Source organism: Cannabis sativa, chromosome X, assembly GCF_029168945.1.
Source record: "Cannabis sativa cultivar Pink pepper isolate KNU-18-1 chromosome X, ASM2916894v1, whole genome shotgun sequence".
Taxonomy (NCBI): domain Eukaryota; kingdom Viridiplantae; phylum Streptophyta; class Magnoliopsida; order Rosales; family Cannabaceae; genus Cannabis; species Cannabis sativa.
In genome coordinates, this window is record NC_083610.1 from 40,686,307 (window position 1) to 40,699,648 (window position 13,342).

General features: G+C 28.4%; 1 long non-coding RNA gene across 1 annotated transcript; it reads right to left on the minus strand.

Moving 5' to 3' along the window:
• Window positions 1-10,497: 10,497 nt before the first annotated feature.
• On the minus strand, window positions 10,498-12,875 carry LOC115702514 (uncharacterized). Its single transcript, XR_004008906.2, has 2 exons — window positions 12,348-12,875; window positions 10,498-10,746 (listed from the first exon to the last, which is right to left on the minus strand). It is a non-coding gene; the product is annotated as an uncharacterized LOC115702514 (long non-coding RNA).
• Window positions 12,876-13,342: the final 467 nt, after the last annotated feature.

A 13,342-nucleotide genomic window follows, 5' to 3' on the forward strand; every position in this document is an offset into this window, starting at 1 on the left:
TGATCGGCATTTCAAAAAAATAAAGAAAAAAAAAAAGAAAAAAAGAAGTAGAACAAGATTAGAGGACGTGGAGCATAGATCTCTCAAGAACAAAAAAGAAAAAGAAGTACCTGGAAGTTTCAAAAGGCATGGAGGTCGGATCTGAACTCCGTTGACTCGTCCTTCGCCAGAAAAGGGCCGCTGGCCTGTGATAATGCACGAAAAATATAAAACATGGAAGGATTGCAGCTTAGAGACACCATAGAGCCTATTTGATCTCCATGTGGGAAGCCGCTTAGACAGAGATAGAAGAGAGAGAGATTGGCTGGGAGGAAAAATAAGACAAACCCTAATAAAAATAGGGCTATTTACAAAAATATGGGAAAATGAATGTATGTTTTGATATATATGGCATAAAAACTTAATTACCCTAAATATGACATTTTTTTAAAAAAACTTACAAATATGAGAAAAAGTAATGAGGAATGCCATAAAAAACTTTAAATTTGTGTTTCTTTTTATTTTTTTTTCTTTTTTTAAAAAATAAAACACTAAAATAAAGAACAAATGATCTCAAGTGTAGATGTTGTTTTTTTACAGAAATTAAAATTATTTTTTTTATTTAAACTACTGTTTTTTTTTTTTGTTAAAAACTAATTATTTCATTAAAAGTAGCAGAAAAAAAAAAAAAACCAGTTTCATCAACATTATCCTAAAAAAAAAAAATCAGTTTCATCAACATTGAAAGAAACTACTAATTTCATTAAAAAAATATAAAAAATAGTTTCATTATGTTATTACAAATTTTTTATTTTAAGTTACTTTTTTATTATTTTGTTTCTAGGTTGGAAACTTACACTTATATTTTGTTTTTAATATTTGTATGCATGGTGTGTTGTTTTGATTATATTTGTGATTAATATATATATATATATTTTGTATTTTTGTGTGTGTATTTTTTTTTTATTTGATTGTCTGATGAAACTAGTTTCAGTTAACTTTATAATTAATATTTATATTTTGTTAGGATTTTTTATAGCGTCAAAACTGGTTTCATAGGTCGAAACTGGTTTCACATGTTTTAACTGTTCTGTAATGGGGTTGCTCCATTTTTAATGATATTATTGTATTTTTTTTTAGTTTGTATAAAACCAGTTTTATTATTGTATGATATTTGAACAACAATTTTTATTTTATTTTAAATAATCAGTTTCTGACACATATATTATTTTATTATTTTCATAACTGGTTTTTTTTAAGTAACTAGTTTTCATAACTGGTTTTTTTTTATTGTTGTTCATAATTGAGTTTTAAGTTTCAATTTTTTATTTGATTATTTCAGGAAATTGGTTTTTATTCGTTTGTTTTTATTTTGGTTGTTTTACTAACTGGTTTCTCACATTCCACTATTTTTTTTTTGTTATTCTTTTATGGTTTTTATTCGAGTTTTATGGTTTTTTTTTTTTTTTTTGTTTTTATGGTTTTTATGGTTGTTTTACACTTATATTTTTTTTTAATATTTGTATGCATGGTGTGTTGTTTTGATTATATTTGTGTATTTAATATATATATATATATATATATATTTTTTTTTGTATTTTTGTGTGTGTGTATTTTTTTTTTTATTTGATTGTCTGATGAAACTAGTTTCAGTTAACTTTATAATTAATATTTATATTTTGTTATGATTTTTTATAGCGTCAAAACTGGTTTCATAGGTCGAAACTGGTTTCACATGTTTTAACTGTTCTGTAATGGGGTTGCTCCATTTTTAATGATATTATTGTATTTTCTTTTAGTTTGTATAAAACCAGTTTTATTATTGTATGATATTTGAACAACAATTTTTATTTTATTTTAAATAATCAGTTTCTGACACACATATTATTTTATTATTTTCATAACTGGTTTTTTTTAAGTAACTAGTTTTCATAACTGTTTTTTTTTTTTTTTATTGTTGTTCATAATTGAGTTTTAAGTTTCAATTTTTTATTTGATTATTTCAAGAAACTGGTTTTTATTCGTTTGTTTTTATTTTGGTTGTTTTACTAACTGGTTTCTCACATTCCACTATTTTTTTTTGTTATTCTTTTATGGTTTTTATTCGAGTTTTATGGTTTTTTTTTTTTTTTTTTATGGCTTTTATGGTTGTTTTACACTTATATTTTTTTTTTTAATATTTGTATGCATGGTGTGTTGTTTTGATTATATTTGTGATTAGTATTTTTTTTTTGTATTTTTGTGTGTGTATTTTTTTTATTTGATTGTCTGATGAAACTAGTTTCGGTTAACTTTATAATTAATATTTGTATTTTGTTATGATTTTTATAGCGTCAAAACTGGTTTCATAGGTCGAAACTGGTTTCACATGTTTTAACTGTTCTGTAATGGGGTTGCTCCATTTTTATGATATTATTGTATTTTTTTTTTAGTTTGTATAAAACCAGTTTTATTATTGTATGATATTTGAACAATAATTTTATTTTATTTTAAATAATCAGTTTCTGACACACATATTATTTTATTATTTTCATAACTGGTTTTTTTCTAAGTAACTAGTTTTCATAACTGGTTTTTTTATTGTTGTTCATAATTGAGTTTTAAGTTTCAATTTTTTATTTGATTATTTCAAGAAACTGGTTTTTATTTGTTTGTTTTTATTTTGGTTGTTTTACTAACTGGTTTCTTACATTCCACTATTTTTTTTTTGTTATTCTTTTATGGTTTTTATTGCATTTTGTCTCTTTAATTTTCTTTGTTTCTTTTTTTCTCTTTGATTTTAATTTATGTTTCTCTTTGCTATATTCGCTACATAACGTATGTTTAAATCAATTCTATTTTTTGAGCAAGCAAATAAAAATTAAATGCCAAAATAAAGAATGAAATTAGAAGTTTGGTTATTCGGTATTGATATAAAATTTATACATTCAAAACTGGTTTTTAAATTTAGTATCGTTTGTAAAAGTTTAGTTATTAGGCATTGTGTATTTTTCAGTATGTTATTGATGAAACTATTTTTTTTTTTTTGCCTCTTTTAATGAAGTAATTAGTTTTTTTTAATATTGATGAAACTGGTTTTTAAAGTTAGTATCGTTTTTAGATTGTAATTTTTTTTTCATTATCTTGTTGATGAAACTATTTTTTTTAATCTTTTAATGAAATTATTAGTTATTTTCAATGTTGATAAAAGTAGTTTTTAAAGTTTGCATTCTTTTTAGATTATGATTTTTTATATTGTTTTTTTTTCATGATGATGTTGATTAAACTGATTTTTTTTTTTTGCTGTTTTTAATAAAATAATTAGTTGTTAACAAAAAAAACAAAATAAAAAAATAAATAGTAGTTTAAATAGAAAAAAAAAAACAAGTTTAATTTCTATAAAAAAATGAGATACAAAAATGTACACTAATTATATATATATATTTATTTATATATATACAAAGAGAAAAAAAATAGTTTGAAAAAAAAAAAAAAGAGAGAGACACAAAGAGAAATTAGAAAAAATAAAATAAAATAAAAGAGAAAATTAGAGAGAGAAGAGAAAGAAAAAAAAAGAAGTCAGACTTAAAAATGAAAGAAAAAGAAAGAGCCAAAATTGACTAAAAAAATATATAAAAAAGACAAAAAAAAAACTTTTTAAAATTTAAATAAGTAAAAAACAATAAAATAGAAAAAAAAATAAAGAAAAGTATAAATGTAAAAATATCTTTGTCAAATTATAAAAGTAATGTTTGAAAAAAAAAATAGTATTTGGTGTAAATTTTTCAAATAGAAATAAACCCTAAAATGTAAATGTAAAATAACTAAAAAAAAAATAAAACTATTTAACTTAGAAACAAAAACATGAAATATGGGTTTGGATAAAAGGTTTACAAAAATATGGCATATCAAATACCATAAAAAGTCTTAAATATGAAAAAATGTCATAGAAGAGTGGCAAACCTATAAATGCCATATTTTTGTAACTTTTTTACAAAATACCATATTTCATGTAATTTTCACATAAAAATAAAACCCTAAAAGTTATTGTTCCTTTTATATGTGTAGTCGGCCCAACAATTAAAAGGCCCAAATGTATGGGGACCTTTTATCCCGGTTATTATGTAAAAACCGGGATAAAAAGTCCCACTTAAAATGCTAAGTTGTGTTTGGCAAATGCATAAAAATAGCATTTTTAACACTGTTTTTTATCCGTTTTCCGAACAAGGCCCTTGTTCCAAACTTATATTTAAGACTCCAAATGTAAAAGTGGGATCAAAAGTTTTTATCCCACTTTTTATTTTTTCAAGTGTAAAAAGTGGGATTAAAAGTCCCTTTTGTTGTAGTGTATATTCCGCTGCACCCAATGTAAGATTTCTGATACTTTTATGTGTTTAATTTTCCATCGTTTTAGAAGTTCATATTTAAGTTGTTAAATCAACATACTTGTGAGTAGATCTAAGTTCCTGGTAAAATAACTTCCAACAAAAGACTCAGCAAGAAAATAATAACAACAATCATATAGTCTGTTATTCCAATATTATTATTTATACTCAGACAATCAGGATCAGATGATTACACATTACTTATATGATGAAATCTAAATTACCTACTAACATCAGTTGCAAACAAACATCAATATAAAGATATTTAATAATATAAAATTATTGTGCTAATATTAGAAGTCATATTCATTTTTGGATATGGTATTCATAATCAACGTTTGTACATTACTCTCATGCATAAGTCTAAGTCAATACAGTCATTCATCCAAAATGAACCTCAGTATAAACATTTAATGATATACTAATACCCATTTAATAATATAAATTATATCATTACCTCATAAAGTAACTATTTTCTGTGCTTGCTAATCAGACAACCTTGATGCTCTAACCCTATATCCACATGTCTCATTGCCTAATCAGGCAATGCCAATGCCTTAACTCGACATCCATATATATCTGTCATTGTCTAATTAGACAATCAACAAGTAGGAGCCTAACAATTATTTTTGTTTATAGTCATGACTTTTGATACCTAACCTTTTGGTATCCAAATATCATTGCCTAATAAGACAACCTTTTCATCATTGTCTAATGAGAAAATCTTTACATTGTTGTCTAATAACATAACATTTTCATCATTGTAATCATATAATCTTTACATTGTTGCCTAATAAGACAACCTTTTCATCATTGTCTAATCAGAAAATTTTTACATCGTTGCCTAATAAGACAATTTTTTTCATTACATAACGGCAATAATCGTGTTTTAATCTTAATATCCATCCATCCTCAATAATAATAATTGCATTATAACATAACATGCTATGTAGTACAATGTACTTTTTTTTTTACTTTTAATCCAAATTCATGCATGTCGGCCAACCCAAGTAGAGAAACATTACTGATGATCTTAGCCCTATGTCGCAACAACGGTAAACCAATAAGTGTCTATCCCAAAATACTGCTTAATGTTTGCATAAGATAACTTAGGGTTTTCTGCCAAATTCTGTGGCATAAACACCCTAAAATAAACTTATATTTTGGCTCTAAAACATATACCATATTATAAAGCTCATTGCAAGCTTCAAAACAGTATATAGAATGTCTAAAACAGACACTCGAGTAAAAAGTTATAGCCAAAATACGAATTTCGATCCTCTCGAAAAAACTGAAAACATCAGACCGTTTTATTCTGCTCCAAAAATGGTCTACAATTTTTCACAGGAACAAAATAACTCAATTTTAAACTTCTCAAAATCCCACCAAAACCTAACCAATTGATTCTAAACTTCACAGGACACATATATATTATCCATAAACCAATTTCAACGTAATATAAATAAAAAATGAGTCCTTAAATAAAAAATACCATTAAAGCTCGAGCGTTGAACTTTAAAAGCTCAAACTCAATTTCTACTTCAAAACTACCTCAAATCTAGCAAGTAAATATTGAAACCAATCCCCTATTATTACAAAAACAAAACCTCGAGATCACAAATCTCACAACCATTCTAAAACACAAAGTCAACATATAGAACTTCACTTTTCAACTTAAAAAGAGGATCGATTCTTACCTCAAGCTTTCCTTCTTCAATGATTCACTACCCAGCTACTAATAGCACTAGAAACACTAGGTTTTTGGCTGAAAAAATGAAGAAAAATGAGTGGTGGAAGTGGGGTTCTCGTCACACGAAGAGGAGCAGGAGAGGGTTTTCATTTTTTAGTTTTGTTTCATCAAACATTAACTTATATATATTCAGATAAGCTCATAGTGGATTATCAGAAAGTAAATGCATTCTTATCATTCCTAATTGTATTTTTTCCTTTCATCCTTTCGTTAATTAAATTTAATTTCCATCATTCCTTTTTGACCTCTTACAATTTCTTATATGTATTGTTTACTTAAACTTGAGAAGTCCCTTGTTGGAATATGTTTTACCAGGATCTAGATTTACTACCATGTATGTTATTTAACATCCTAAATATGAATATCTAAAACAATGTAAATAAACATATATAAAGTTTAGGAAACCTTACATTGGGTGCAGCGGAATATTAATGGCTCCTTCCGCTCTCTAACCCTTGTATCCTGTCTGTAGCAGAGTATCACCAAGATCTTAGCCCGAATGTCCTTCTCTTGATTCTGGATTCTTCACAGCCTTACACACTATGATTGAGATACCACTTGATGTGTGTGGGCACTCACTCTATCATTCAAGGTATGAAAATATGAAGTAAAGAAGAAGGTGGCTGGTTCGAAAATAAAAGGAGGACTAGATGGCTCAACTTTTCCTGAAGCCAAGAAATTTCATCATCTTTTAGTGTGAGTCATCACTATCTATTTATAGGCAACCACCTAGGTTTAGGTTAGGATTTATTAGGCATTAAAATAATAGAAAAATTAAGTGTAAATTACCAACCAAGTGGACGACCATACTAATGGGCCCCACTTTGGAATTTTTCCACTTTTGACAATCTTTCCTTTATTTTCTCAAAAATGCAAATTTTCTGATTCTAACCATTTAAATGCCAAAACTAATTATTTATAAAATTTTCATTTAATATATTTATTAATTAGACATAATAAAGTCTTTCAATTAATAAATAAGACCTAGAATCTCTTTTCTTCACAATTAAGCCCTTTCTTAGTAAAAATTCATAAACTAGACATAGTCTAATTTTAGAATTATAATTGATTAATTAAAATAAATTGTCTGAGTCTTACAAGCAGTATGGTCTCGACTAATATGGGGACCATGGGCCTATACAACCGAGCTTCCAATAAGTAGAACCAGAATTTACCAAGTAAATTCCCTAACTCATTAATTCCTTATTGCATCCACTCATAGAACTTGGAATTGCACTCTCAGTCATATAGAACGCTCTATATGTTCCACGATATAGATACACTATAAACATTTAACCATCTTTCTAATCTCAATAATCAAAGATCCTCTATAGATGATTTACACCGAGTAGGGATAAATTTACCGTTTCACTTCTTAATGTATTTTATCCTTAAAACACTTAGCTTCCTGTAAATGATATTTCAGTGAACTAAAACATAATCACTGAAACAAGAGCTCTTCCATTTACCTCTATTTAGCCAAGCTCGAAGGAAATCATCGTTTCAATTCTATGACCTGATAGAAGCTATAGATTCCATATCTATGTTTAGCGCTCCCACTACTATCATGTTCCCAAAATGTACGTATCACCCTGACCAGAATGTAGGCTTAACTAATAAATCAAAGACCATGAATAGCACTCCTGAGATTGAACCTAAGCATGTCAAGATTAAGATCTTTTGATCTAAGATCAACCAGTGATATTGACTCAGAAAGATACAACGGTAAGATTATGTAATCTTTACCAAAATCAATATCGGTCCCAATCCAATGTATACTCCATACATTCGAAACTAGTATACTTTGCCAATGTTCTGGAAAGAACATAACACTTATGCAAAGTGTAAGTACACTTCATCGATGATTATCACATCAGTATAAATCCAGTGCACTGATGAATCAGGGACTATGTCTTTTGAAGCATATAATAACAATCACATTCCACTGTGTTGACATTATTGTAATTGTAAATGACTATATGTTCTGGACTTAACAGATTTTGTATATATTCAACCATAAACATGAAAACTACATGTAAACATAAATGACTTCTAATGTTTTATTGATAACAAATCAGATTAGATTGAAATGCGTTTTATTTAGGGCATAAAATCTCAACATCCCTATCTTGACATCAATTCAAACCTTATTCATCTCAACTTATTTCAACCTGTATCGATTCTTCTTAAACTGACACAACTTTTAATTTTTCTAATCATTTACACGTAACCATCATTATAAAGTTAACTGATTCAACATATACGATAAAGGTAATACTACTCATACCGAGTACCCACAGCTAAGCTGAGAATATCCATTTCCCAATTCCTTAACTAACAATAATTGATCAAAGATCATACCTTGATCCTGAAATTCCCTTCTTACTTCAGTCGGGATCTTGATAACCTTCTCAAACACATCCAGAAATGTACACACCATAGGTACATTCTTATTTTTACTGACAATCTCTTGGTATGAACTACCATATTAGCTTATAGTGAGTCTCCCGTTGACAATGCTGATTCATTAGAATCTAAGATTCTTGTATTCTTTTACCGTTATTATCACCAAAGTTTCACCTTTTCAATTCGTACTTTACCATCACTGTCTCGTAGTCAATAATACCCTTATACTTAACCATCTACTTTTAAACTCATATTATATTCACTTATATATACTAGTTATTAACAACAACGTCTCTGTTATCTAATAAAATAACCAACATTCATTTGTCACTTGATAAAGTAATCAATTACCCTTTTATTGTCTAATAAGACAACCGTATTAATTCTACAACAGGTTCATAGAGTAATAACTTTATCACTCTCAATGTTACTTTATTAAGTAACCCAATATTTCTGGTCGTCTAATAAAGTAACCCATAATATATATATATATATTTTACGATCTCTACATTCGCTAGAGAAATTAATCTCGCTTATAGGAGATAATCAATTCTTTAATAGGTAACAACATATCATTCCCTTAACAATATAATACGTGGTCTAAGCCCCTACCATAAAATAAATTTAAACACAATCTTCCTCTCTAGGAAAACACCTTTCACTATCAAACATTCAGTAAGCTTATCAGCTGTCTTATTTTCGTTTTAACATAAACCTCAATAATCTAATACTTCTAACTGAGACCCACATATAGAAGGTCATCTAAATTCCTCCTTTCAATCATCGGGGTTATAACCCCTACCTCACTGAATATAGAGTGGAGGCCTCCAAGAATCTTCCCAAATGTTATTATCATTAATAACTAGTACTCAGTCAATCTCATTAATATATATCTTAATCACTTGGGTGTATTTCCTTTATTCACATGTTGTGTGCTCCTCTATTTTTCTGAGTGAGTCTTACCTTTCTTAGAATTTCTATGGCTACTCCATATACAAGATTCACCATCCATTAGAGCTTCAAAAGTATTCTCCATCATCATCATACCATAACTGTCAATGTAGATAGTCTTCTTTATCTTAACAATATTAGTATTCTTGTCATCATCTCCTTATAAATCATTAATTGAGTTATTCCTTAATTAACATGGTTCAATTCATGCTTCTTGGGATCTATTCTCTACTATATGAACATATTTTCTGTAACACAAAATAGCACAACTCACTTAATCATAATCGTCAATTCACCTCAAATCCCGGATAGACACAATCATACTTATCTGTTGTTCTACCTTCAGGAATTTTAAACCACCTTTAGGGAAAGAAGATTACATTCTTTAAACCACTTGAGCAATCACCCTCAATGGTTTCTCATATTCCATGACCCACATGACATACCAAATACTCATCTTACTTTCAAACCAGCTTACTGTTTTATAAATTTATTTAAGTTGTTTGTTTTGTCAACTAGTTTATTAAATAACAACACACATCACTTCATGATCATGGTAGCGATAAATTACTGTCTCTCCCAGCATTCCTAAACTGTCAAATTTTTCCATCGAATTGCACACATTTTCTTATTGGATTCTATACTCAATACTTTACCAGTCATTGCTTTGCACTGTTAATAATTCTCAAATAACATTAATACTAATAAATATTCCTCTACATATCAATCAGTCATATAGCTATACTGGATTATCTCAATTAATACATAGTCAGAGCAACCTACAATTAACTTAACTCAGGCTTATTCTATATACATATTGCTAACGATATCAGATAATAATTAATTATATAATGGGTAAATAATACTTACTATCTATGAGTCGAGCTTGTCTTCACCATAAATGTACATATCTAGCTAGTCTTCAGGATTTTTTCAACCTTGGCTGCCCTGATACCATATTGTAACGTCCTAATCCTTAGAGACGCCATGTGTGTGCGTTTATAAACTAGTTTATAATAATAAACTAGTAGTTTAGATAAATTATGATTAATAAAAACTTTACCAACTAATTTAAATTATAAAATCATGACATAGTCTCTTTTTACGATTACGGATCCCCTATTTAAAATATTACAAGACACGCTATTATTGTATTATTATAAAATATATTTAAAAGTTCAGAACATTTAAAATACAGTTCTTGACAACTCAGCACCACTTGCTGGATAAGCTGATATGTACATTTGCTGGAGAAAATTTTTAACTCATGGTTGTCTAAATAACTCTACCTATTACCTGCACCACGTAGCACCCGTGAGTCACAAGGACTCAGTAAGAAAGTAATAACAACAATCATATAATCTATTATTCAAATATTATCATTTATACTCAGCCAATCAGGATCAGATGATTACACATTACTTATAGGATAAAATTCAAATCACTACTAACATCAGTCACAAACAAACATCAATATTCGACAATAAAAAAATATTGTGCTAATAATAGAAGTCATATTCATTTTTTGACAAAGTGTTCAGAATCGATGTTCGTACATTTCTCCTATGCATAAGTCCAAGTCAATACATATATTCATTCAAAATTATCTCAGTATAAACATTTAATGATATACCAATACCCATTTAATAATATATATTATATCTGTTACCTCATAAAGTAACAATTTGTGGTTGCCTAATCAGACAACCCTGATGCTCTAACCCTGCATCCACATGTCTCATTGCCTAATCAGGCAACTCTGATGCCCGAACTCGACATCTATATATCTCTCTCAATGTCTAATCAGACAATCGACAAGTAGGTTACCAAATAATTATGCCCGTTTATAGTCATGCCTTTTGATACCTAACCTTTTGGTATCTAAATATCATTGCCTAATAAGAAAAGCTTTTTATCATTGTCTAATCAGACAATGTTTACATCGTTGCCTAATAACATAATCTTTTTCATCATTGTCTAATCAGATAATCTTTACATCGTTGCCTAATAAGATAATCTTTTTATCATTGTCTAATCAGACAATCTTTACATCGTTGCCTAATAAGACAACATTTTCATTACATAACGGTAATAACCGTGTTTTAATCTCAATATCCATCAATCCTCAACAATAATAATTACATTATAACATAACATGTTATGTAGTACAATATACTTTTTTTTTTATATTTACTCTGAATTCATGCATGTCGGCCAACTCAAGTAGAGAAATATTCTTGATGATCTCGGCCTATGTCGCAATAATGGTAAACTCATAAGTGTCTATCTCAAAACATTGCTTAATGTTCGCATTAGATAACCCATTTCTACCAAACTCCGTGGCATAAACACCCTAAAATAAAATTTATATTTTGTCTCTAAAACATATACCATATTGTAAAGCTCATCAATAGCTTCGAAACGGTATATAGAACGTCTAAAATAGACACTCGAGTTATGGCCAAATTATAAATTTTGATCATCCTGAAAAAACTAAAAACAACAGACGGTTTTAGTCTGCTCCAAAAACGGTTTACCATTTTTCCCAAGAATAAATAACTCAATTTTAAACTTTTCAAAACCCCACCAAGACCTAATCAATTGATTCCTAACTTCACAGAATACATATATATTATCCATACAACAATTTTAACATAGTAAAAATAAAAAACGAGTCCTTAAACGAAAAACACTAATAAAGCTCGAGCTTTGAGCTTTAAAGCTCAAACTCGATTTCTACTTCAAAACTACCTCAAATTCAGCAAGTAAATACTGAAATCAATCCTATATTATTGTAGAAATAAAACCCCGAGATCACAGATTCCACAACCATTCTAAAACACAAAGTCAACATATAGAACTTAACTTTTCAACTTAAAAAGAGAATCGATTCTTACCTTAAGAATTTCCCTCTTCATTGATTCACTACCCACCTACTAACATGGCTAAAAACACTATGTTTTTGGCTGAAAAATTGAAAAAATATGGATGGTGGAGGTGCACGTTCTTGTCGCACAAATAGGTTTCATTTTTAGTTTTACATCTTTAAACCTTAACTTATATATATAGGGATATGATTTTGTCCCGTTATTGTACTTTCACGGATTGTGATCCGTGATGTACGACAGCCGTCAGATGAGGTAGTTATTTGATTTGACGGTTGAGATTGATCTAAGGGTAATTAGGATTAAAAAGTAGAAACGTACCCTGACACTCATTTAATGTACCCTGAGACCCATGTAATGTACCACGAAATACATTCCGTGAAAGTATATCACGGGACAAAATCATATCCCTCATATATATTTAAATAAGTAAAAACTTTTATTAACAACAACGACGACCACAACAAAAATAACAACAACAACAGCAACAATAACAACAATAATAATAACAAAATATTATTTTATAATTTCTTAGCTACTAAGAAATTTCTACCTTAGGGTATTTAGTCAACCTCAAGTACTCCAAAACACCTCAGTAATTTTGAAATCGACTTATCTCAAAAATCCTATCAACCTTACTAATTAAAATAGTTGTGATATTTTTGGCTTCTGATCGAGTCTCCAGAGAAAAAAAAAAGACAGAAAAAAAAAGAACACTCAAGCAGAAGGATGGAAACAAACCGACTAAATTGAAAATAGTGTAGGATTCAACAAGACCCGACCAGAGCTAAACTGTAAGGCTGAGGAACAGCGGGGAGCCCTGGTCAAACAAAAAAATCAAGCGGCTTGGCTAAGAACTTTTAAAGAGAATTAATACACCAAAAAATGTAGTACTAGTGTTATATAGTCTTCAATTTCGTTAATTACAACTCTATAGATTAGATTACCCTTTAATGTTAATTAATAATAATTACTCTATAAACTATTACATTGATCCATCTTTTTTC